The following is a 25,388-nucleotide window of genomic DNA, read 5'->3' as shown; positions in this document are numbered from 1 at the left end:
TGGCGTGACTTCTGCGTTACGGCATTTCCGAGATAGGGACGACCGTTCTCGTGAAGCAGTAGAAAGACTTGGCACAACATTCCACAACGGTGGATTTCGGCAGACGTACTACCCCACACATATTGTTCACTCGCCGATGGACGTTTACCGGCTTTTCTCGTGCGGCAACAAAGAACGGAATAACAGCACATTGGTCCTGTTTTGGACGCATTTGGTGATTATGCTGGCGTACACTTTCGCCAGCACTCCGGTCGGCACTAGAAAACGTTTTACAGGAGGTGCTGAACTAGGCGCGCCTACGACAAGAGAAGAACAAGGCACGCCCACAGGCTACGTGCTGATAAGGACCCGTGGGCAGCGTGCTTATAGGCCGCCGCAGCCGACCAAGCTGTCTCAATCTCTCAATCTCTGTCCGTCGGTACTTCGCATCGGGACTCAGTTTGCATTTCACCTCAATACGTCGCAGTGTGCTGTAGTCTCACTCGGTGATAGTTGTCGTCTCACACATTAGCTAGCTGTGAAGGAAAGTTAGTCATTGTATACAGTTGTGATATCGACAAGAATCCAAAATTAGTACATGTTATTTGATTGCTGTTGACCACAGAACTTCAGATTGGACATCACTGATGTTAAGTAGTCAGTTGGTCCCTATAATAAAGTGTATTTTTAACCAAGTGTGCATTTTGTGTTGTAGTGCGCGAAACTGGCCACTCACCTGTCATACAACACTCTCCTCGTCCATCCAGGAATCACAAAACATAACAAGAGGGCAGATCTACAATAGTAATAACGTCGCCACAGCTTACGCACGTCGGATAGACACGAATGCCACACTATAACGTAGCCCACATCTCGGTGCTCACATATGCACATCGGAATCGTGAGACTTTGCATACCCAGCGGCAACATCGTCAAACAGAAATGTTTTGCTCGCCCCTTATACGTAGCACATTTACAAAGAGTCAGCTTAAACGCTCAGCACTGTAAGAATAGTATAACATTGTTATTGTTTCGTTTCCTATTTGTCACACTCTTAACTCATGTTGATGAGGGTACAGTTAATTGTGCAGAGAAAAAAAAATTGTGAACACTAATTTGTATTTTCACGTACTATGATGTGAATATTCAAACGTCATGGCAAACGAAAATGGAATGGAGTGATCGTGTAGCATGCTTCGCCAGAAGATCACGTCTATGGTGGCTCCACCGCCTGGTTCAGTTCTGTCTGACGTCACTTTGGCGAGGTGCGCGTTGATGATGGTGAGACGAAATGGATTAGGAAAACACGAACACAACCAGCCACAGAGCGAAAAAAATCCCCTCCCCCCCCCCTCCGCCAAAAATCGAAACTGGGTCCCGGCAGTCTAAAGGTAACGGCGCTAGCCACTGGATCACTTGCTGCGCTGCAAATGTGAAATTCAGAAGCAACAATGTGAGGTCGCGCTGTGAATTGTGCCTGGACAGCACACACAGTAAGAGTGTTGCCCGTGAAAGGGCAGGTTGCGTGTTCGATTCCCGACTTGGCGCACAGTTTCAATCTACCCAGAAGTTTCAGAAGAGTACACATTCTGCTGCTGTGTTTTGGTGGATACGCAGTTAATTACGCACAAAGTAATTGGGACAAAGTTAGAGCTAGAGGGACATTGCTGCCCAGATATAATCATTACTGTAAACGTAAAGTGCACAATTGATGTTATAAGATCGTGACTGGATACCTCTATCAGGAAGACCAATGACTGCAAATGTCAACGTAACAGGTTGGAGTCCCGGTGTGGCACACAGTTTTCATTTTCCAAAGAGTTTCAGAAAAGTTCAACAACCACCACAGTGTGAAATATTGATTCTGCAATCTGAATTTCTTCTCAGGTGCAATCGTATGGCATCGTACTTAAGGTGCTCACATGTTGTTTTCATGAGAAATTTTGAAATTATGTGTTGCATAAATGGAACAGTTTAGCCACCTGTACTACCTCGATTTGTCGGCGGTCGCATTCGCTTTATGTGCCGACAGAATCGTCTTAATGTTAACTCTAAAATACTACCCTTCTGTAGTGACTACTAACAAGGGAATATCCCCAACACACACCAGACAGTTTTAGTAGTAAGATAGCCCACTGGATACCACGACAAAAACTGAACTTAGTTCAACCACGAAAAGAAGAAGAAAGTGTACTGAACTGCGAAAAAAAGCAAAATCGAAGCAGTAAACAGTCCAGTCTAAAGATGTACAACGTCGAGTGAACTTGCACAGCCACAGCGTCGTCATTGTGTGGTCACTGTGATAGACCGCGCAAGGGCATATCCTAATCCACTATAATTTTTTTGCCTTCCAAATTAAGAACTGTCCGTCTGACCATTGACATGTCTGTTAACTGTATTCAAATTTGTGCCTGTGTCGTGGTGTAACGTCTGTTTTGCAATAGCCAGACGTAACTGAGGTACCTCGACACGTACGTAGATCCTACTTTTTCTGTTCAAGTACCACATGTTAATGACCCCTGCATTCCGTTTTGAAAGTATTCACTCTTGAATTGCATTGTTGTAACATAGTTCACACCGGTTGTTCTTTCCATTTCTGTGAGAGGTCTATGAGGCATCTCGCGTGCTCTCACTATTCATGATATTCAAATTGCGACCGTAATATATTCTTACCACCTGACTTATTTCTATAGCCAATGTGCACAATGACAATGGCGAAGACTACAGAAGGAGAAGAGACACGTCAGAGTCATTTCGGAACTTTGATAATCTAGTGAAAAATATGGCACGAAAAGATTTCAAAGATGATTTTCCGCGTTGCAGTGTAACACAGTGACCGTACAATTTCAACCCCGTGGTTCTTCCAAGTCGCTCAATGTTACATATCTTCGGCTTGGCCCGTTGATTATTTCTATTTTACTTTATTTATCACTCAGTACACGTTATTCCTTTTTTTCACGCTTGATCTGTGATCTGTGTTCATTTTTTGACGCGTTATCCACAGGTCCATTTTACCACTAAACCCAAGAGAGGGGGCGGGGGCTGGAGGTTGCGATGTGGAGTTTCTCTTGTAACTTTGGATCTTGCGGTTCTTGGTTTCTTACAGTCACTAATGCCGCTACTGTGCATGTTTCCCGATTGCTTGCCTGGCTTGTAACCAATCACCCTGAGATGTTACGTTTCCCAAAGCACAGACACTCACGAGAAACACGGGCCGCGGCTCGTACGTTGCAGCACGTCATACTGCAAGTCCTAGGAATACCAGCAGCGGTCTCTGACGGGGAGCGGGGAGCTATTTCACATGAGTTTAATAATTCTTGACTGCGTGTTTAAACGTATGCAAGATGTCGATAGCACACGGTTAAAATAAGACTATTATTAGGTAACTTTCCAATTGAATACTGAATTCCCGTCGGCCCTGCACAGAGCTGATCATTAACAAAGTGTGGCGGGCAAAACAACTGCCGGCCTGAGTGGCCGTGCGGTTCTACGCGCTACAGTCCGGAGCCGAGCGACCGCTACGGTCGCAGGTTCGAATCCTGCCTCGGGCATGGATGTGTGTGATGTCTTTAGGTTAGTTAGGTTTAATTAGTTCTAAGTTCTAGGCGACTGATGACCTCAGTAGTTAAGTCGCATAGTGCTCAGAGCCATTTGGACAAACCAACTAGTGCGACTTTCCGGATTCGATGCATAGCCCGTGTATCTCGTTGGACGAGATATACGACCTTAGCAGAGAGCTTGTAACGTCCCAATAGTCGGCTTGCCCGCCACACTTCGTGAACGCGCGGCACCGTGCACAGCCCACGGATAATCAATATTTAATTAGAAAAATGGCCTCTGAAACTCTCAGTTTTGTTGTGCACTATCGAGAGCTCATATGCGTTTAAACACGCGGTCAAAAAATATTAAACTCGTCTTAAACAGTTACTCGCTCCCCGCTGGATGCGGCTGCTGGCACTCCTTAAGACCTGCAGTGTGACGTACTGTGACGTACGCACAACAGCCTCACTTTCTCGTAGGCGTCGGCTTTATCTCAGGCGTCGGGTCGCCTCTGCTGCGGCCGTGAGATTATGACTCGCTTAGATCTCCCAACTGCGCGTGCGAAACAAACCCACTACATTCACCTGACCTCTAATAATGTCACAAACTATGCTGCAGTCGTAAGGTGGGTAACATCATACGTTGTACTACGTAATTACACTACTGGCCATTAAAATAGCTACACCACGAATATGACGTGCTACAGAAGCGAAATTTACCCGACAGGAAGGAGATGCTGTGATATGCAAATGACTAACTTTTCAGAGCATTCGCACAAGGTTGGCGCCGGTGGCGACAGCTACTAAGTACTGACATGAGGAAAGTTTCCAAACGATTTATCATACAGAAACAGAAGTTGACCGGCGTTGCCTGGTGAAACGTTGTTGTGGTGCCTCGTGTAAGGAGGAGAAATTCGTACCATCACGTTTCCGACTTTGATAAAGGTGGGGCTGCAGCCTATCGCGATTGCGGTTTATCGTATCGTGACATTTCTGATCCCATTGGTCGAGATCCAATGACTGTTAGCAGAATATGGGATCGGTGGATTCAGGAGGGTAATACGGAACGCTGTGATGGATCCCAACGGCCTCGTATCACTAGCAGTCGAGATGACAGGCATCTTATCCGCATGGCTATGACGGATCGTGCAGCCACGTCTCGATCCCTGACTGATCAGGTGGGAGCGTTTGCAAGACAACAACCATCTGCACGAACAGTTCGACGAAGTTTGCAGCAGCATGGACTATCAGCTGGGAGACCATGGCTGCGGTTACACTTGACGCTGCATCACAGACAGGAGCGCCTGCGATGGTGTACTCAACAACAAACCTGGGTGCACCAATGGCAAAACGTAAGTTTTTCGGATGAATCCAGGTTCTGTTTACAGCGTCATGATGGTCGCATCCGTGTTTGGCGATATCGCGGTGAACGCACATTGGAAGCGTGTATTCGTCATCGCCTTACTAGCGTATCAGCCGGCGTTATGGTTTTGGGTGCCATTGTTAACGTGTCTCGGTCACCTCTTGTTCGCATTGACGGCCCTTTGAACAATGGACGTTACATTTCAGATATGTTACGACCCGTGGCTCTACCCTTCATTCGATCCCTGCGAAACCCTACATTTCAGCAGGATAATGCACGACCGCTTGTTGCAGGTCCTGTACGGGCCTTTCTGGGTACAGAAAATGTTCGACTGCTGCCCCGGCCACCACATTCTCCAGATCTCTCAACAATTGAAAACGTCTGGTCAATGGTGGCCGAGCAACCGGCTCGTCACAATACGCCAGTCACTACTCTCGATGAACTGTGGTATCGAGTTGTAGCTGCATGGGCGGCTGTACCTGTACACACCATCCGAGATCTGTTTGACTCAGTGCCCAGGCGTATCAACGCCGTTGTTACGGCCAGAGGTGGTTGTTCTATGTACTGAATTCTCAGGATCTATGAACCCAAACTGCCTGAAAATGTAATCACATGTCAGTTCTAATATAATATATTTGTCCAATGAATACCCGTTTATCATCGGCGTTTCTTCTTGGTGTAGCAATTTTAATGTCAGTGTCAGTGTCTGTACCACATAGTGCTTGGGTTTTAAAAATCCGTTGGAGGAATTTGGGAGGAAATATCACATATTTTAAGTCATCATATCCGGAAAAACTGAGGTATGGAATACCTAAATAAATACCAGAGATATTTTTTCATTAATTGGCCACGTGCGAGTAGGACTCCTGCTCTGAGGAATCCTTACAAACTTCGTTCACCCATCCTGTGAATCGAGTGACTCATCGATTTTTGTCTGTTATCGATATCGATACTGGTAAGATGTGGGGCTCAGGAATTCCAAGACCGTAATGAAATCTCTACAGTAGTTTCACAGACAAGACCGGACCTACAAACACAAGCGAGCAGGAAGATTCGTTTTTCTGTATTTAGAAACAGAACATTTAATGAAACACTTTTCATTTAGTTACTACAACATGATTACGACTTAACGTGTTACGTTTGAATGCAGTTATGTTCGTGAGTTATACTTTTAACTTATGATGACTGCAATATATGTTTGGCAAAAGATACTTTTCTAGGTGAAATAATCACCCTTTACAAAGTTTCAAAATTTTAGGCTTCTGTGCCTCAATCTGTTAAATCGGAACGCCTTAGGATTGCTTCGTTGTCCGTCTCTTTGTCGGTCTGTCTGCGCGACGGTTAAAGAGTCCTGTTTCTCCAGAAGAGGAAGACGTATGGAGTTCAAATTTATATCAGATAATAAGTCATATGATCTCTTGATGGACAGTTGATCAGAGTATTCGCTATTAATAGCTGAAATTTCTTGCACAACTGAAAGAGGTACGCAAAGATCTTCATTAACAAGGTGTGGAAGAAAAGCTAAGAGGTGTGACGCCGTAGACAAAGAGGGAAGAGGGGGCGGAGTATTGTGAGACTTAGCCACCTGCTCAGCAGATGGGTCGTTGGGGCAGGGTGGGCAGGGGTCAACACAACATGCGAGGCCTGGTCATGGTCTCCCTGGCACACACCACTGGGCAGAAACTCACGAAAGGAGCTCGGAGGCCATGGAGGAGGGGACCATACAGTTGGAGGAATGACTGGCCCCGTCTAGTATAATGCATAAAAGAAAAGGGGCCATATCCATGCGTCTACATTACTGTGGGTTACAATACAGACATGTAGTGCGGTGAGTGTCAGGCGTCAGAAGGGAGGTGGGACTGACGTCGTTGTGTGGTACCATGCAGCTGAACGGGGCTGACGTAAGGAACAAGTAATTGGCGGAATAGGTGCCGTTGCGCGGTCACTGTTCGACATCACTGTGGGCGGTTCGTAGGTAATCCCAGGATTAAGGCGTGATCTATCGCCATCAGTATACAGAAACGTAATCGTCCAGCCCTTGTCCCCTACAACAGCATGATCTTTGGTGGCGGGGAAATGAGTATCATCTGGATAGATGGATTGATCAGAGTGCATGGGTCAATCGAGTTTGGCGGACCGTGGAGGTAGCAGGCAACGAACTGTCTACCCAGCTTCCAGACGTCACTGGTGGCAGCGCAAGTCTGGTGGTAGTTGCGGTTGTCCACGTGGTGACAAATTGTACAGAGCGAAGTGTCCGACAATCCGATTTCCTGAAGAAGTTGATTTGTGGCGAATTTTACACATGCTACATCTACCATGTTGTCCGGACGTTGGAATGAAGGGACCGCTGGTGGACATATGACAAAGTGTGAACCGCAGCGTCGATGGTTTATTGAGCTCGACGTTGTTGTGGCCTATGCAACGAAGTGGCCGAGCGGTTCTAGGCGCTTCAGTCCGGAACCACGTGACTGCTACGATCGCAGGTTCGAATCCTGCATCGGGCATGGGTGTGTGTGATGTCCTTAGGTTAGTTATATTTAAATAGTTCTAAGTTCTAGGGGATTGATGACCTCATATGTTAAGTCTCATAGTGCTCAGAGCCATTTGAACAATTTTTGTTAATTTATTTACGCAACAACTGGCTCCCAATAACATTTACTATCTGCACATTACCGTAAGAAGATGATGATAATTATAGGTAAGTGATTACTGAAGAAGGAGTAATATTGACATGGGCAAGAGGTTCTTTTGTCAATTCAATTACAGGAAATTATATCCACTGAAACAGCTGTGAATTAATACTATTTGTGTACTGATTATTATTTGCGTTTTTCAAGGAATATTCACTAACATATATTACTTAATTCAAATGGAATATGTGGCACTCGGATGTAGTAAAGTCTGAATAACTGCAGCCAGTTGCTGATATTTGATAGCTGCTATTGTAATAGCTCTACAACCAGCGTGGAGACGCAGAAACTAATTTATCTGTAGATTCAGATCGTGGCTGAACACTTTAGTCACAATGCAAAATGGGAGACATTGTTAACTACATCACACAGAAAATTGTAAACATTATTATTTCAACTGAAAGAAACTCTGAACTGCTTTAATTGTCAATTAATGAAAACTACGTCAAGTATTTCAAAACTCTAGCTGCCTAAATAATTCATTAAGTCTGTTAAGTTATGTTGCTGTTGTTGTTCTGGTCTTCAGTCCTGAGACTGGTTTGCTTATTGTATTCATCTCTTGGTCTCCCTCTTTGATTTTTACGCTTCACGCTGTCCTCCAACGCTAAATTTGTGATCCCTTGATGCCTGAGAACATATCCTACCAACCGGTCCCTTCTTCTTGTCATGTTATGCCACAAACTCCTCTTCTCCCCAATTCTATTCAATGCCTCCTCGTTAGTTTTGTGATCTACGCATCTGTATATTCTGTAGCACTACATTTCGAAATCTTCTATTCTCTTCTTGTCGAAACTATTTATCGTCCATGTTTCACTTCCATACATGGCTACACTCCATACAATTACTTTCAGAAACGACTTCCTGAAACTTAAACCAATACTCGATGTTAACAAATTTTCTCTTCTTCAGAAACGGTTTCCTTGTCATTGCCAGTCTACATTTTATATCCTCTCTACTTCGACCATCATCAGTCATTTTGATCCCCTAATAGCAAAACTAATTTACAGCTCTAAGGGTTCATTCTAATTCCCTCAACATCGCCCGATTTAATTCGACTACATTCCATTATACTCGTTTTTCTTTTGTTTATGTTCATCTTATACCCTCCTTTCAAGACACTGTTCATTCCGTTCAACAGCTCTTCCAAGTCCTTTGCAGTCTCAGAGAGAACTACAATGTCATTGGCGAACCTCAAAGTTTTTATTTCTTCTCCATGGATTTTAATACCTGCTCCGAATTTTTCTTTTGTTTCCTTTACTGCTTCCTCAATATACAGAGTGAATAACATCGGGCAGAGGCTACAACCATATCTCACTCCCTTCCCAACCACTACTTCCCCTTCATGCCTCTCGACCCTTATAACTGCCAGATGGTTTCTGTACAAATTGTAAATAACCTTTCGCTCCCTGTATTTGAGCCCTGTCACCTTCAGAATTTGAAAGAGAGTATTCCAGGCAACATTGTCAAAAGCTTTCTGTAAGTCTACAAATGCTAGATGCGTAGGTTTGCCTTTCCTTAATCTTTCTTCTAAGATGTCGAAAGGTAAGTATTGCCTCACGTGTTCCAATATTTTTACGGAATCCTAACTGATCTTCCCCGAAGCCGGCATCTACCAGCTTTCCCATTCGTCTGTAAAGTATTCGCAATAGTAATTTGCAGCTGTGACTTATTAAATTGATAGTTCTGTAACTTTCACATGTGTTAACACCTGCTTTCTTTGGGATTCGAATTATTTTATTCTTCTTGAAGTCTGAGGGTATTTCGCCTTCTACATCTTGCTCACCACATGGTAGAGTTTTGTCACGACTGGCTCTCCCAAGGGTTCTAAGGGAAGGTTGTCTATTCCCAGGGGCTTGTTTCGACTCAGATCTGTCAGTGCTCTGTCAAACTCTTCACGCAGTTTCGTATCTCAGATATCATCTTCATCTACATCCTATTACATTTCCATAATATTGTCCTCAAGTACATCGCCCATTGTATGGACCCTCTACATACTCCTTCCACCTACATGAATTCCCTTCTTTGCTTAGAACTGGATTTCCATCTGAGTTCTTGATATTCGTACAAGTGGTTCTCTTCTCTCCAAAGGTCTCTTTAATTTTCCTGCAGGCAGTATCTATCTTACTCGTAGTGAGATAAACATCTACATCCTTACATTTGTCCTCTAGCCATGCCTGCTTAGCCATTTTGTACTTCCTGTCGATCTCATTTTTGACACGTTTTTATTCCTTTTTGCCTGCTTCATTTACTACATTTTTTATATTTTCTCATTTCATCAATTAAATTCAATGTATCTTCTGTTACCCAAGGATTTCTACTAGCCGTCGTCTTTTTACCTACTTGATCCTCTGCTGCCTTCACTACTTGATCCCTCAGAGCTACCCATTCTTCTTCTACTGTACTTCTCTCCCCCAATCCTGTCAAATGTTTCTTTATGGCTCCATGAAACTCTGTACAACCTCTGGTTTAGTCAGTTTATCCAGGTCCCACATTTTTGTAGTTTCTTCAGTTTTAATCTACAGTTCATAACCAATAGATTGTGGTCAGAGTCCACATCTGCCCCTGGAAATGTCTTACAATTTAAAACCTTTATCCTAAATCTCTGTCTTACCATTATATAATGTATCTGATACCTTCTAGTATCTTCAGGAATCTTCCATGTATATAACTTCCTTTTATGATTCTTGAACGAAGTGTTAGCTATGATTAATTTATGCTCTGAGCTAAATTCTATCAGACGGCTTCCTCTTTCATTTCTTACCCCCAATCCATATTCACCTACTATGTTTCCTTCTCTCCCTTTTCCTATTCTCGAATTCCAGTCACCCATGACTAGTAAATTTTCCTCTCCCTTCACTACCTGTATAATTTCCTTTATCTCATCATACATTTCATCAATTTCTTCATCATCTGCAGAGCTAGTTGGCATATAAATTTTACTACTGTAGTAGGCGTGGGCTTCGTGTCTACCTTGGCCACAATAATGCGTTCACTATGGTGTTTGTAGTAGCTTACCCGCACTCCTATTTTTGTCATTATTAAAACTACTCCTGCATTACCCCTATTTGGTTTTTTATTTATAATCCTGTATTCATCTGACCAAAAGCCTTGTTCCTCCTGCCACCGAAGTTCACTAATTCCCACTATACCTAACTTCAACCTATCGATTTCTCTATTTGTTAAGAAAAATAATTTGCTGTTTAATTTAGTAAAACGAGAAACTCGGATTTATCGTAGCCCTTGGCACAGGAAAATGCGTAGGTAAATGACTAAGGATGAAATACGGTGGCTGAACACATAGCATACAGAACGCAGAATTATTATTGAAAACTAAACCTTATAACTGGTCCATGCTGTTATCGAGTACTCAGCTGTTTACGTGAAATGAAGGTGGTGGCAGCTCCAATGTCGTGTGCTATTCAAACAAAGGCGGCAAAAGTATCCTTCGCTCTTTGTGTATGACTAGCTGTGAAAATTCCTTTCTTTGCGTTGGATTTTCATTGTACAGAGCTAATGGAAGGACGACGTGAATAATAAGCAGAGTTACTTCCGCATCTAAGGCTATATTACGTAATCTTGCAGTTCTCGCGTCTTTCAGTTCACAAGATGCTTACCCATTGCCTGCCAACCACCATCTGGCTCATGCCACACAGAGGCCTTGCATTATGACCGCCAAGTCAGTTCCGTTGTGGAGGGACTTACTTACAAGTCTTACATGATAACAGATATACTTTCCCTATGCATGAACCAATATTACAATTACATTTCTAGCTTTTACATTCATTTACAGCTCATTACTTTTGAAATTATATTCATAGATTAATTACAGTTATATAAAGTATAATAAATGAAGAATAAAACATTTACATCTATGTTATATCAAAGAGAATAGTGATACAGAAGTCACATTAGGTAGAAACGGAAAAATTATTTAGATAAGACCAATGAAGGTAATATTGATACGCGTAATCGTGTTTCAATATATTGTGATTGCATTGATTCAGAAATGTACGATTTTTATGCCACCAAAGTACCATAGACATTAATATGTGAACACAAGCGAATGCTTTCAAGTATCGAAATAAATGATGAATAAATTTGATTCTGAAACCTAATTAGGTTCCATTATACAGTTTCGTGACTTCCAATACCATCTTGTCTTAAAAACCTTATATTGTTAAGCGCCTAGCGACTTCTTCTCGTACTGCGTTCCGCAATGTGCGCTAGTCTCTATGACAGAGAGATCATCCAGACACGCATCGATTATGTGCACTGTTAAACAGCCTTTCGTCAGGTACACAGGCCATCCAAAAATTATTTTTCGGGCTATCTTTTGAGAAAATCTTGGCTGCGCCTCAGGATGTCCGACATGCAGGCAGTTAAAAACAGCATCACATACAGAAAAATGACTGCACCAATCAAGGACACTTGGCACAAAGGAATTCCTTCCCTCAAATTAACCGACTATTCTGGCGACATGGAGGTGTCAGATCGCAAAGCAAAAATTAAATAGACATGTCAGATCACGAAAACAGTGGAAACAGCGCGACTTGATAAAAACAAGGCAAGAAAGAATTGCAAGATGGGTTATTGGGAGTAATCAGAGTTGAGTAAGTTAAATAGACGTGTTTGAAACTCGGTTGCTAATGAAGCACGTGGCAACTGAACCCTTTACTTGATATGCGAGTATTCTAAATGTAAAATCGGATGCATTGCAGTGACGAAGAAATTCATACTTCAGTTAGTACATATTTAACTGGATGATGGACACGTAAATAATATTTCCACAGGTACTGCTACCACTACTCAAGCAATATCGAAATTAAAAAATAGAAGAACAATAACAGCAGCTGCTATAGGTAGGCCGGCCGGTGTGGCCGAGCGGTTCTTGGCGTTTGAGTCCGGAACCGAGCGACCGCCACGGACGCAGGTTCGAATACTTCTTCGGGCAATGATGTGTGTGATGTCCTTAGGTTAGTTAGGTTTAATTAGTTCTGAGTAGCTCTGAGCCATTAGAACCACTTTTGCTCTAGGGAAAAAAATTGTTTCATTGTAAAAATTCAAAGGGCTCTAAGGACTATGGGCCTTGATATCTGAGGTTATCAGTCCCCTAGACTTACAACTACTTAAACCTAACCAACCTAAGGAGATCTCACACATCCATGCCCGAGGCAGGATTCGAACATGCGACCGTAGCAGCAGCTGGGTTCTGGACTTAAGCACCTAGAACCGCTCGGCCACAGAGTCCGGCGTTTGATTGTAAAAACTGGAGGTTATTGATGCAGGTTCGTTCTTTCCTATGAGCCTTTTGATAATTGTCGAGTAGAAGAGAAACTGAAGAGGAAGACAGTATGTGCATTAAAATGCCGCTTTCGGAACAATTTGGAGGAGACACTGGCTGACTGCAGTAACGAACAAAGACATAATTACACACATTTCAGTTCCATTACCCAAAACTGTTATCTCAAAATGTCTTGCAGAAAGTGGACTATCGTGGAAACTGAAGACCTAATTAGCCATCGATTGAAGTGTAGTTTTAGGTGTAATGGTCTCACAGAAAGCTTGCGCAGTTGATTTCCGATCTGTACAGATGATGGAAAGCGAAACGTAAGACATGAACTGATTCTGATCAGTAAATTTTGTGAATATTGTGCTAGGAACACTGAATATGAAATTTAAATCAGAGAAGTGCTGTAAGCAAAACACATATTCTCAAAAATAGCACCATTCCAGTTAACAGCACGTTTTGGCACATAATTAAAACAGGAACATTAAGAAATTTGTTAGTGACCATAAGGTCGTTTAGGAAAACTCTATACTGTAATATCGAAAGCCACCTAAAAGCAACGCATAATACACACTACTGGCCATTAAAATTGCTACACCACGAAGATGACGTGCTACAGACGCGAAATTAGCCAACAAGAAGAAGATGCTGTGGTATGCAAATGATTAGTTTTTCAGAACATTCACACAAGATTGGCGCCGGTGGCGACACCTACACGTGGTGACATGAGGAAAGTTTCCCACCGATTTCTCATACACAACAGCAGTTGACCGGCGTTGCCTAGTGAAACGCAGTAATGCCTCGTGTGACGAGGAGGGATGCGTACCATCACATTTCCGACTTTGATACAGGTCGGATTGTAGCCTATCACGATTTCGGTTTATCGTATCGCGACATTGCTGCTCGCCTTGGTCGAGATGCAATGACTGTTAGCTGAATATGGAATCGGTGTATTCAGGAGGGTAATACGGAACGACGTGTTGGATCCCAACGGCCTCGCATCACCAGCAGTCGAGATGACAGGCATATTATCCGCATGGCTGTAACGGATCGTGCAGCCACGTCTTGGTCACTGAGTCAACAGATGGGGACGTTTGCAAGACAACAACCATCTGCACGAACAATTCGACGACGTTTATAGCAGATGGACTAACAGCTCGGAGACCATGGCTGTGGTTGTCCTTGACGCTACATCACAGACAGGAGCGTCTGCGATGGTGTACTCAACGACGAACCTGGGTGCATGAATGGAAAAACCTCATCTTTTCTGATGAATCCAGGTTCTGTTTACAACATTATGATGGTCGCATCCGCGTTTGGCGACATCGCGGTAAACGCACATTGGAAGCGTGTATTTGTCATCGCCATACTGGCGTAACACCCGGCGTGATTGTATCAGGTGCCATTGGTTACACGTCTCGGTCATATCTTGTTCGCATTGACGGTACTTTGAACATTGGACGTTACATTTCAGATGTGTTACGACCCGTGGCTCTACCCTTCATTCGATCCCTGGGAAACCCTACATTTCAGTAGGATAATGGACGACCGAATGTTGCATGTCCTGTACAGGCCTTTATGGATACAGAAAGTGTTCCACTGCTGCCCTGGCCAGCACATTCTCCAGATCTCTCAACAATTGAAAACGTCTGGTCAATGGTGGCCAAGCAAGTGGCTCGTCGCAATACGCCAGTCACTACTCTCGATGAACTGTGGCATCCTGTTGATGCTTACATGGGCACCTGAACCTGCACACGCCATCCAAGCTGTGTTTGTCTCAATGCCCAGGCGTATCAAGGCCAATATTACGGCCAGAGGTGGTTGTTCTGTGTACTGATTTCTCAGGATCTTTTCATACAAATTGCGTGAAAATGTAATCACATGTCGGTTGTGGTATAATGTATTTGTCCAATGAATTCCCTTTTATCATCTGGATGTCTTCTTGGTGTAGCAATTTTAATAGCCAGTAGTGTAGCTATTGAAGAAGGCAGACAAATAATGCATTTGAGGCCTTCCTTAAGATACTGTGTCCGGTCCTTCGAAGCTGACTGTGTAAGTTTACACCATATATGGCTCCAGTCAAAGAAATATTATCGACGGGAGCTGAGAGATATAGGGTGATTCACCTGCTCCTACCGATGTTTTATGCATCCCGCAGTGCTGTAACGCGAGATTTTTATATTCTCTCGTTCGGTACGCCCAAACTGTTAATCCTACAGAAAAAATGAGCAGGATCCTTTTTGGGGGATATTTGATTTAATTAAGTTTGGCACTGGGACACGTTTTCGCTAGAGGCCATAGTAATTGAGTTATTCAAGAAAAACGGACAAAAGTGGCGTTCAATCGCCATCCCACACCCACACTTCGGCCCCGCCGGTCAGGTTTTGCAGTACGTTGTTCATAGCTCTCCCACCTACAGCGGCGGCCGCGTTGGCCGAGCGGTTCTAGGCGCTTCAGTCCGGAACCGGGAGACTGCTACGGTCGCAGGTTCGAATCCTGCCTCGGGCACGGAGGTAGGTGATGTCCTTAGGTTACTTAGGTTTAAGTAGTTCTAAGCTCTAAAGGACTCAGAGCCATTTTAACCATTACAACCACCTACACCTGCACAAATATTTGCGGTTTCACGAATTATTTCTCGCATTCGACCTTTTACGTCTTCATTGACTGTCTTTATTACGCCATAGACTTACTCGAGCATTTAAAAATTGAAAAACTACAGTTAGTGAAAACTTTTGCTAGCAATTTTGTGAGTTTGAACAATATGAAATAAATACTTACATCGTTATATTAGTCAGGCCTTCTGACTACGGCTGTGCTTGTAGGGGTTAAGTTTGGATCGAGTGGTCAACGTAATCTATTCTAGAGTAACGTTAACAAACGTCGTTTCCCTTTCATTGGAACAGCCTTGTCAATAGAGACCTAAAACATCGAATATGGGGAGTAATTGAACAGTGGTAGGAGCGAGTTAGAAGAACAGCATACTAGAAATCCTAACTGGTGACAGATGAGACTGTGCGACTGGTCCCGGTGGAGGTTCGAGTCCCCCCTCGGGCAAGGGTGTGTGTGTTTGTCCTTAGGATAATTTAGGTTACGTAGTGTGTAAGCTTAGGGAATGATGACTTTAACAGTTAAGTCCCATAAGATTTCGCACAAATTTGGTATTTGAATGCTGAGTGTGGAGTGAAGGTGCGTCTGAAGGTTACTTTTGTACATTTTTCCTGAATAACCCAAAAACCATAGCCTTTAGCGACAACATACCTCACTACAAAATTTGACTATAGTAAATTTGCAACAAAAAGGACCTGCTGATTCTTCCTGTAGGAGTAAATACGAAAATCTCGCGCGAGGGTTGCGAAGTCCATCTATAACATAGCGGGTAGCATAAAACGATAGCACTAGAGGCAGCCGAATCATCCTACATACAAAAAAATCCATAAGAAACGGAACAAATCCCACATGATACCCAAAAAGGACCAAAACACCGCCACGGAAGTAAGAAAGAAAGCATGCTAAATTTAAAAGAAGTAAAATCTGAAATATTGCCCATGTTTTACCGAAGTTAAATATTGAGCCCGGATTTCACTGCGAGCTACTTTTATTAGTTTCCACAACAAAACTCTGCCTAGAAATGTGGCAAAAAATACAAAGTGAAGCACATCAGTCGCGAGACACATTGCAATACCTTCAGTGCGCGATAGCCGTGCTAACGTTTCCAATTACAGTGCCACTAAAACGGAGTTACTAAAACTTGTTTTCCGAAATTGCCTCATCAAAGATGACGAATTAAGTATTCGAGAATTCGAATCAAAATCAGCTATCAACAAAACTTATAAGTAGGTATTCCCGGTGTGACGAGACAAATTACATCGCTTAATAAAGTGAAGTCCTACAGTCCTGATCGTATACCAATTATGTTCCATTCGGAGTACGGCGATACAATTACTCCATACGTAGCAACCATATACTACTGCTAGCTCGAAGAACGATCCGTATCTGAAGCCTGGAAAGCTGCGAAGGTACACTAATACTCAAGAATGGACACAGGAATAATTAGTTGAATTACAGACCCATATCACTAACGGCGATTTGCAGTACGATTTTGGCACACGAACGGTTTTCGAACATTATGAATTACCTCGACGAAAACTATTCATTAACAATAGTCAAAACTTACTCAGAAGCCATCGCTCTTGTCAAAAGCAGCTCACTCTTTATTTACTAACGATTATGAGTGCCTTCGACTGGGGATATCAAATGGATTCCACATATTTAGGTTTCTAGTGGGCTTGTGCCACCGTTCCTCACGAGCGAATTTCAATTAAATTACGTGTTTGTTTAATGTCGTCTCAGTTACACGACTGGATTTGCGATTTCCTGTAAGAATGGTCACAATTCGTAGTAACTGACAGAAAATCATCGACTAAGTGATATCTGGTCTTCCCCCAAAGAACTGTTATAGACCCTCTGCTGTTGCTAATATAAATGAATGATTTAGGAGACAAATGTTCAAATGCGTGTGAAATCCAATGGGACTTAACTGCTAACGTCATCAGTCCCTAAGCTTACACACTACTTAACCTAAATTATCCTAAGAACAACACACACACGCCCATGCCCGAGGGAGGACTCGAACCTCCGCCGGGAGCACCCGCACAGTCCACGACTACAGCGCCCTGGACCGCTCGGCTAATCCCGCGCGGCATTTAGGAGACAGTCTATCTGTCTTTGATTGCTTTCATATGACGCTGTCATTTACCTTGTGGTAAAGTATTCAGAAAATAAAAACGAATCGCAAAATGATTCAGACAGGATACCTGTATGGTGCGAAATGTGGCAATTGACTCTAAATAATAAAGAAATTGTGAGGTCATTTACTTGAATACTTACAGGAATCCGTACATTTCCGTTACACGATAAATAGCACAATTTTAATGGCTCTCAGTTCAACTAAATACCAAGGAAGTACATTTATGAAGAACTTAAATAGCAACTATCACATGGATAATGTTGTCGGTAAGGCTAACCGATGTCCGCGATTTATTGACAAACACAAAGAAGATACAATTGTTCTATTAAAGAGACTGCTGGCACTCCTGGCCATTGGTAAACATGAACCATTGGGTCAGTTCACGGCGTGGATTTGCCATGGGTAACTTTTACAGCAATGATGGCTCACTGACACCCGATAGTCATGCTGACATCATTAAAACTTAGGACGTCATGGTGACGTCGTCAGCCTCAGGGTTGATAATTTCGAGGAAATGGATTCAGCTCTAGAAAAGAATTCATTAGGCGTCATCGCACTCAAAAAACCCAACACCTTCAAGTACCTCAGGCGTCAGCTGGAACGCGCCCACGGCGATGGGCGAAGAGTAACTTAAGCGCTATTAAACCTAATCCCAGCAACTGACAGTACACTACTCGTCCTAAATTCAAGTTGTGCCGTAACTGAAAACAGCGGCCACATGGCATGACACCATATCTGTAAAAAATTGGGCAAGGGATTAATGACGACGTCAACATTTGACACTCGTTTCCTCTCGGATGAGGCTCATTTTCAAACCAGCGGAATAGTAAACTAGAATGATTATAGATATTGGGCATGTGAAACCAGTTTTCTATAGCTCAACGGCAACTACATGGTATAAAATTTACATTTGGCTGTACCAAATCAAAGCGAGTTGTAATCGCTCCTTACTTGTTTGACGACGAGAGAGAAAACACAATCACAGTAACGTCTGTACGATATTTGATAATACCTCTGACCTTTGTAGTGGGACAACTTCAGTGTAATGAATGTACAAAATGGGAAAAAGCGAGGCATATACTGTTTCAGAACTCATCCGAACTGTTTTGTCAGCCGATTAGTTGCTGAGGATAGAAATCAAAACCAGAAACGAGATAAAAATGAAAAATTTAGTCTGCCAATTGTTGATGTTGTTGTTATTGTTGTTGTTGTTGTGGTCTTCAGTCCTGAGACTGGTTTGATGCAGCTCTCCATGCCACTCTATCCTGTGCAAGCTTCTTCATCTCCCAGTAACTGCTGCAATCCACATCCTTCTGAATCTGCTTGGTGTATTCATCTCTTGGTCTCCCTCTACGATTTTTAGCCTTCACGCTGCCCTCCAATTCTAAATTGATGATCCCTCGATGCCTCAGAACATGTCCTACCAACTGATTCCTTCTTCTAGTCAAGTTGTGCCACAAAATTCTCTTCTCCCCAATCCTATTCAATACCTCCTGATTAGTATGTGATCTACCCATCTAATATTCAGCATTTTTCTGTAGCACCACAATTCGAAAACCTCTATTCTCTTCTTGTCTAAACTATTTATCATCCATGTTTCTCTTCCATACATGGCTACACTCCATACAAATATTTTCAGAAACGAATTCCTGACACTTAAATCTATACTCGATGTTAACAAATTTCTCTTCTTCAGAAAGGCTTTCCTTGCCATTGCCAGTCTACATTTTATATCCTCTCTACTTCGACCATCAGTCATTTTGATCCCCAAATAGCAAAACTCATTTACTACTTTAAATGTCTCATTTCCTAATCTAATTCCCTCAGCATCACCCGACATAATTCGACTACATTCCATTATCCTCGTTTTGCTTTCGTTGATGTTGATCTTATATCCTCCCTTCAAGACACTATCCATTCCGTTGAACTGCTCTTCCACGTCCCTTGCTGTCTCTGACGGAATTACAATGTCATCGGCGAACCTCAATGTTTTTATTTCTTCTCCATCTATTTTAATTCTTACTGCGAATTTTTCTTTTGTTTCCTTTACTGCTTGCTCAATATACAGATTGAATAACATCGGGGAGAGGCTACAACCCTGTCTTACTCCCTTCCCAACCACTGCTTCCCTTTCATGCCCCTCGACTTTCATAACTGCCATCTGCCTTCTGTACAAATTTTAAATAGCTTTTCACTACCTGTATTTTACCCTTGCCACATTCAGAATTTGAAAGAGACTATTCCAGTCAACATTGTCAAAAGCTTTTTCTAAGTCTACAAATGCTAGAAACGTATGTTTGCCTTTCGTTAATCTGGCTTTTAAGATAAGTCGTAGGGTCAGTATTGCTTCACGTGTTCCAATATTTTTACGGAATCCTAACTTATCTTCCCCGAGGTCGGCATCGACTAGTTTTTCCATTCGCCTGTAAAGAATTCGCGTTAGTATTTTGCAGCTGTGACTTATTAAACTGATAGTTCGGTAATTTTCACATCTGTCAACACCTGCTTTCTTTGGGATTGGAATTATTATATTCTTCTTGAAGTATGAGGGTATTTCACCTGTCTAATACATCTTGCTCACCAGATGGTAGAGTTTTGTCAGGACTGGCTCTCCCAAGGCTTTCAGCAGTTCTAAGGGAATGTTGTCTACTCCTGGGGCCTTGTTTCGACTCAGGTCTTTCAGTGCTCTGTCAAACTCTTCACTCAGAATCATATCTCCCATTTCATCTTCATCTACATCCTGTTCCATATCCATAATATCGTCCTCAAGTACATCGTCCTTGTATAGACCCTCTACATACTCCTTCCACCTTTCTGATTTCCCTTCTTTGCTTAGAACTGGATTTCCATCTGAGCTCTTGATGTTCTTACAAGTGGTTCTCTTTTCTCCAAAGGTCACTTTAATTTTCCTGTAGGCAGTATCTGTCTTACCCCTACGGAGATCAGCCTCTACATCCTTACATTTGTCCTTTAGACATGCCTGCTTAGCCATTTTGCACTTCCTGTCGATCTCATTTTTGAGATGTTTGTATACCCTTTTGCCTACTTCATTTACTGCATTTTTATATTTTCTCCTTTCCTCAATTAAATTCTATATCTCTTCTGTTACCCAAGGATTTCTACTAGTCCTCGTCTTTTTACCTACTTGATCCTCTGCTGCCTTCACTACTTCATCCCTCAAAGGTACCCATTCTTCTTCTACTGTATTTCTTTAATCGGCCAGTAGCGAATAGAAAATGAGAGCCCTTATTTATTACCTAGCGAATGGTAAAGAAACTAGTCACGAGTGTGACTAAAGTGTTCTAGACCAAATCGATGGAAGAGATCTGCGAGATGACGACTGTACTGCAAATAAAAGTATTTTAAGTGCAGCGAGTAATGCCTTTGTAATGGCATTAATCTATGAATTTCTGGGACACTCATCCTGTTGAAATTCCACTTGAAGATATTAGTGCTAGATGTAGAACTGATGACAGCTGTAAACTAATATTCTGGAGTCGTACTTCAAGCATGCAGCTGTTCATTGAAAAGTATTCGTCATAGTCCACTCACATCTTTTATTATCACGTCAACGTCTTTGATTTCTGCCACCGTATTTCATGGAAGTTTCAACATAACGTAACGTGCTTCTTTCAGACTGACACGCTTTAAGCTATCAGAACAGAAATCTCTTGTACTTTTACGGCAGTTGTCAGCAAGTATGAATTTCACAGTGGATACGAATTTAGCAGATGTTTGGATAGTTGACGGAATGACTTCTTTGCATGTTGAGAGCACTGCGTGGTTGGCTCGTTTTCTTTTATTTTTACTTTTTCCTGCTGAAGATTCTAAAGAACTTCTCAGTATCGCTATTATTTTTACTCGCAAATGTAAATAGGAAAAGAAAGCTCTTCGCACGAAGCAGCTATACGCGGAATAAAATTAACGAGGATGTGTCAGGCTAATGAATGTCCTCGCGCAGAGCACAGTCACCGAATTCGTGGAAATTCTTTGTGACGAAGTCACGGTAATATACACAGAAGAAGAGCTCTTTACATTAATTCAGAAGTAGACTGGTTTCTCGAACATGTTACCTCTCCCACTGTGTACGAATAAGAAGAAATTCATTTATAATGAACTGACACTGATGTCACTATCCCAAAAGTCCAATACTTATGTTTATCACAGATATTTTCAACTACGCCAACAGGACGGTTGCACTTTAGTTGAGGAATCAACTGTTATTCTGTAATCGCACGTTATGCTGTCGATTACGAGGTAATAAAGCATTATAAACAGGTTTTAAATCTGAGAGTAAGTTCAGAGCAGTAACATAATTGTCGCGAGCTCAGAAATGGTTTGTTTTTGGAACAATTTCAATGTAAGAACGCTAATCATGGCTACTGAATTTACCTAATCCATTGGTTCCCTATATTTCTGAAACCTTTACCCCGTTCTGAGACCTTTACCACTGAGTGCGACCATCATCAGCACCTCACTAAACTTTAGAATGAGAAAGAATTTTCTTTGAACACTTACATTATTCAAATGACGAAATATATATGCTATTTAATTTTTAATTGCCTTATTGAACAATAAAATAATGAGTCAGTGAGACAATTGGTAGTATTTATTTCTATAAACCTTATTTTATGGTGTTGTAAAGCAATTTTTAGTGCTTGGCGAGTGCTACCTACATCTCCGCCTGAGAAAAGAAAGTTAAGCATTCACGTTGAGGGAAGACACTTGCTACAAACTATGCATCCTATGCACCATCCCTCTCGCCAGCGGTACTTGCTTCAATCACACCAGGCATGCTGCGCCCTTACTTCAGAATTGGCAATAATTGGAATACTTCAGTCTGACAATTCTGTGTGTCTGACAACTCACTAATAATAATAACAATAATAATAGTAGTAAATACAGTAGACCCTACAGCAACGTGGTAGCCAATACGTACTTAATGTTGTGTCCTGGTGTCAATTAGTTCGCTGCTGCTGCGTAGTGAATAGTCAAGATATACTGAGTCTATTGTGGGAAAGCACCTCTGAGTAGGAGGAGTAGGAGAAGGAATTCTCATGACATATTTGACCGTATGTGATGTATATGTAACAATTTTACTGTCACAGATGAACTGCACAAAGCGCAAAGTGCATGTATGTTGGGTGCGCTATGAGAGGAAGATGCTGTCCATACTTTCGTTCAACAACCTGTAACGTCCACCGCACAATTACGTGTGTAGTAAGCGTTAGAGTCGCACGAAACAAAAAATAATAGTAGTGACCTATTAGAAAGGAAATTATTTTCGTACCCGAAGCATAACTTAATCCCCTTCTGTTCAGCCTTCAGAAATTTGCGTTTTATCTCTCAGGGGGTAACTACTCCCAGATTGTGAACTACTGGCCTAACTAGTAGCTTTGAAATACTATTAATAAAAAAGTCTGGTTTTTAAAACCTGTCTTCGTTATCGTACACTGTACCAAAAAAAAAAAGTGGTCAGTCCGATGTTCCAGACTATCTCTCTCCTAAATTTAGTTGACTTATGAAATCACTTTCCGCCAAAGATATGTATTTCCATAATTGCTACTTTTCAATATGAGGGCAGGGGAGATATTATGATTTGTGGCTGGCGCAGTGCGTGTTTTGTTGCTCTGCTACTGCATAGCGACGTTAAGTTTTCAATCGTTAGCAGCAGAAAATAAAATGATGCATCCTCCGAGGCTGCAGGCTTTTGTTCGCTTTGCCAAGAGTTGGCAGCTAATGCCATACCTCACAAGTAATCTAATACAACAGAAAAAAAGACTTATATTCAGGTTAACAAACCTGAAGAAGTAAGAGGTACGTGAGGCAGTCTTAGCACAGTACCGTACTTATTCCAACGATCTTCCATATACGTTAACAAATAACATCCCAATATTAATCATGCAGACGCACTAAATGCGTTTCGACCAAATAGCGATATACTGATTTAATTTTGAACACGTCAATCACTTCTTGTGTAAACTGAAGGTGGGGGAGGGAGAAAGGAAAGGAAAGGGGAGGAACTAATAACGTCCGCTGCATAGGGGCGTTACGCAGTGTCAGCAGTGACGAGTGGAAATGTGTGCCAGATTGGGAATCGAACCCGGAATCTCCTGTATACTAGTCCGCTGCGATAACCAACGCACCACCCGGACACAGTGTTTATCGCAAACGTGAAAACAATCTCGGCACGCTCTCCAGCCAACCCAGATTCCCACGTAGAGCCATGTATCTGCAGTCCCGTCCGTGTCCCGCTTGCTTGCTAGTTTTAGATTTCCACTGATGGTGGAACGTAAATGCGCATCCGCACTGAAGGTTGGGGATTCATTCCCCATCGAGGCGAATCAGTTACACGAATTCGTGGTGTATGTTCTTTCGGATATGTCAGAAAGAACAGACACCAAGCCTTTATAAAATGTCTGTCTATGTCTTAAGAAAAAGTGAGAGTGAGTATTTAACATCTTCCTGTTGTGATTAGAAATTTCTGAGGAGCTGAGGTGTGTCAGCGGTAATAAAATGCGCATAGCCCTCCTTACTACACCCAGTGACGTAATAGCTACTCTGACTTTTGTGGAAGGTGATATCTTGTGAGACATTACAGAGCCCACAGTGGCAGCTGAAATCTTTAAGTATAAAATATTTGTGCTAGCAATTAGCATTCAGCAATGTTTACAATTTGTTTGGCTGAAGGATATACTTTTATTGCGATTTTTTTCTGTAAGTAGAAGAAGAGTGTTGTGGGATGATTTCATTTTAATCAAGTTCGCTTTAGAGCACAGGCTGAATAATTTTTCTTTCCCATGAATATATTGTTACAAAATACACATACAGAGTAAATATTGCATCGTTAGACGATTATCAGTATTCGATAAATTAGCTTGAAATTATTGTTTTAACAATCGTCAGTTAATTGGCATTCCTTCGTATTCAGAATGTAAGGTTGCGCTGTTTATTGCTATTCCTTGATTACTTAAAAATTTCAGATTGAAGAAGTAGTTTTTGAAACTCTTTCAAAAAGTTCTTCTATAATCTGAAATTTTTAAATTAAAACGGTATTATTTTTATTAGACACTGACCCACAGAACTTTCCCTGACAAAGACAACTTAAACCTAAGGTATTTATTTATTACCAACGTTATACAAGCCCGACGAATCTGACTGCTATACATTGACAAAAAGACTTCCAATAGTTAAAACAAAAGAATGGCCCTGAACTGCAAGAAATGCTAACAATAATACAAAACCAAAAAAAAAAAATTAAAGAAATATAAAAGTACGCCCAGCTCTGACTCATTTCAGTCACGAATCCCGATAGCGGAAACGCCACGCTTTTTCAAAAGTCACTTAGCTCACAGAAAATCTTCATAAGAGGAACTAAACCAATTGCAGCAAGTAGATACAACAGCCAGGTAAATAAAAAGATTCTAACTACTATAGACTCTAACTACTAAGATACATATGGTTAGCAAAAGGAAGATTTCGTTGAAGAGCACACAATGTATTTAGAAAATTTTACCTGATTAATGTGACACCCAGTTTCAAAAGTTATATAGTTGCCAATAATTCCACTACCCTAACGTTATTAACAACATTCATCATCCTACATTTCCTTGTATATTTTCTAATAAACTCATAATTTCATCTCACTTTACACTGCGTATCCTACCAACGCAGAGTCTCCACTAAGGAAATCATATCCATTCATTTCCCTATGCGCTCGCTAACTGCTAGTGCGTCCAACCACAGAAAATGTTGCCGAGGGAACATCGCGCTGTCAGCGATA

This window comes from Schistocerca americana, chromosome 1 (assembly GCF_021461395.2).
Source record: "Schistocerca americana isolate TAMUIC-IGC-003095 chromosome 1, iqSchAmer2.1, whole genome shotgun sequence".
In the NCBI taxonomy this organism is placed as follows: Eukaryota; Metazoa; Arthropoda; class Insecta; order Orthoptera; family Acrididae; genus Schistocerca; species Schistocerca americana.
The sequence above is the reverse complement of the archived record's forward strand: the minus strand, read 5'-3'. Positions refer to the sequence as shown.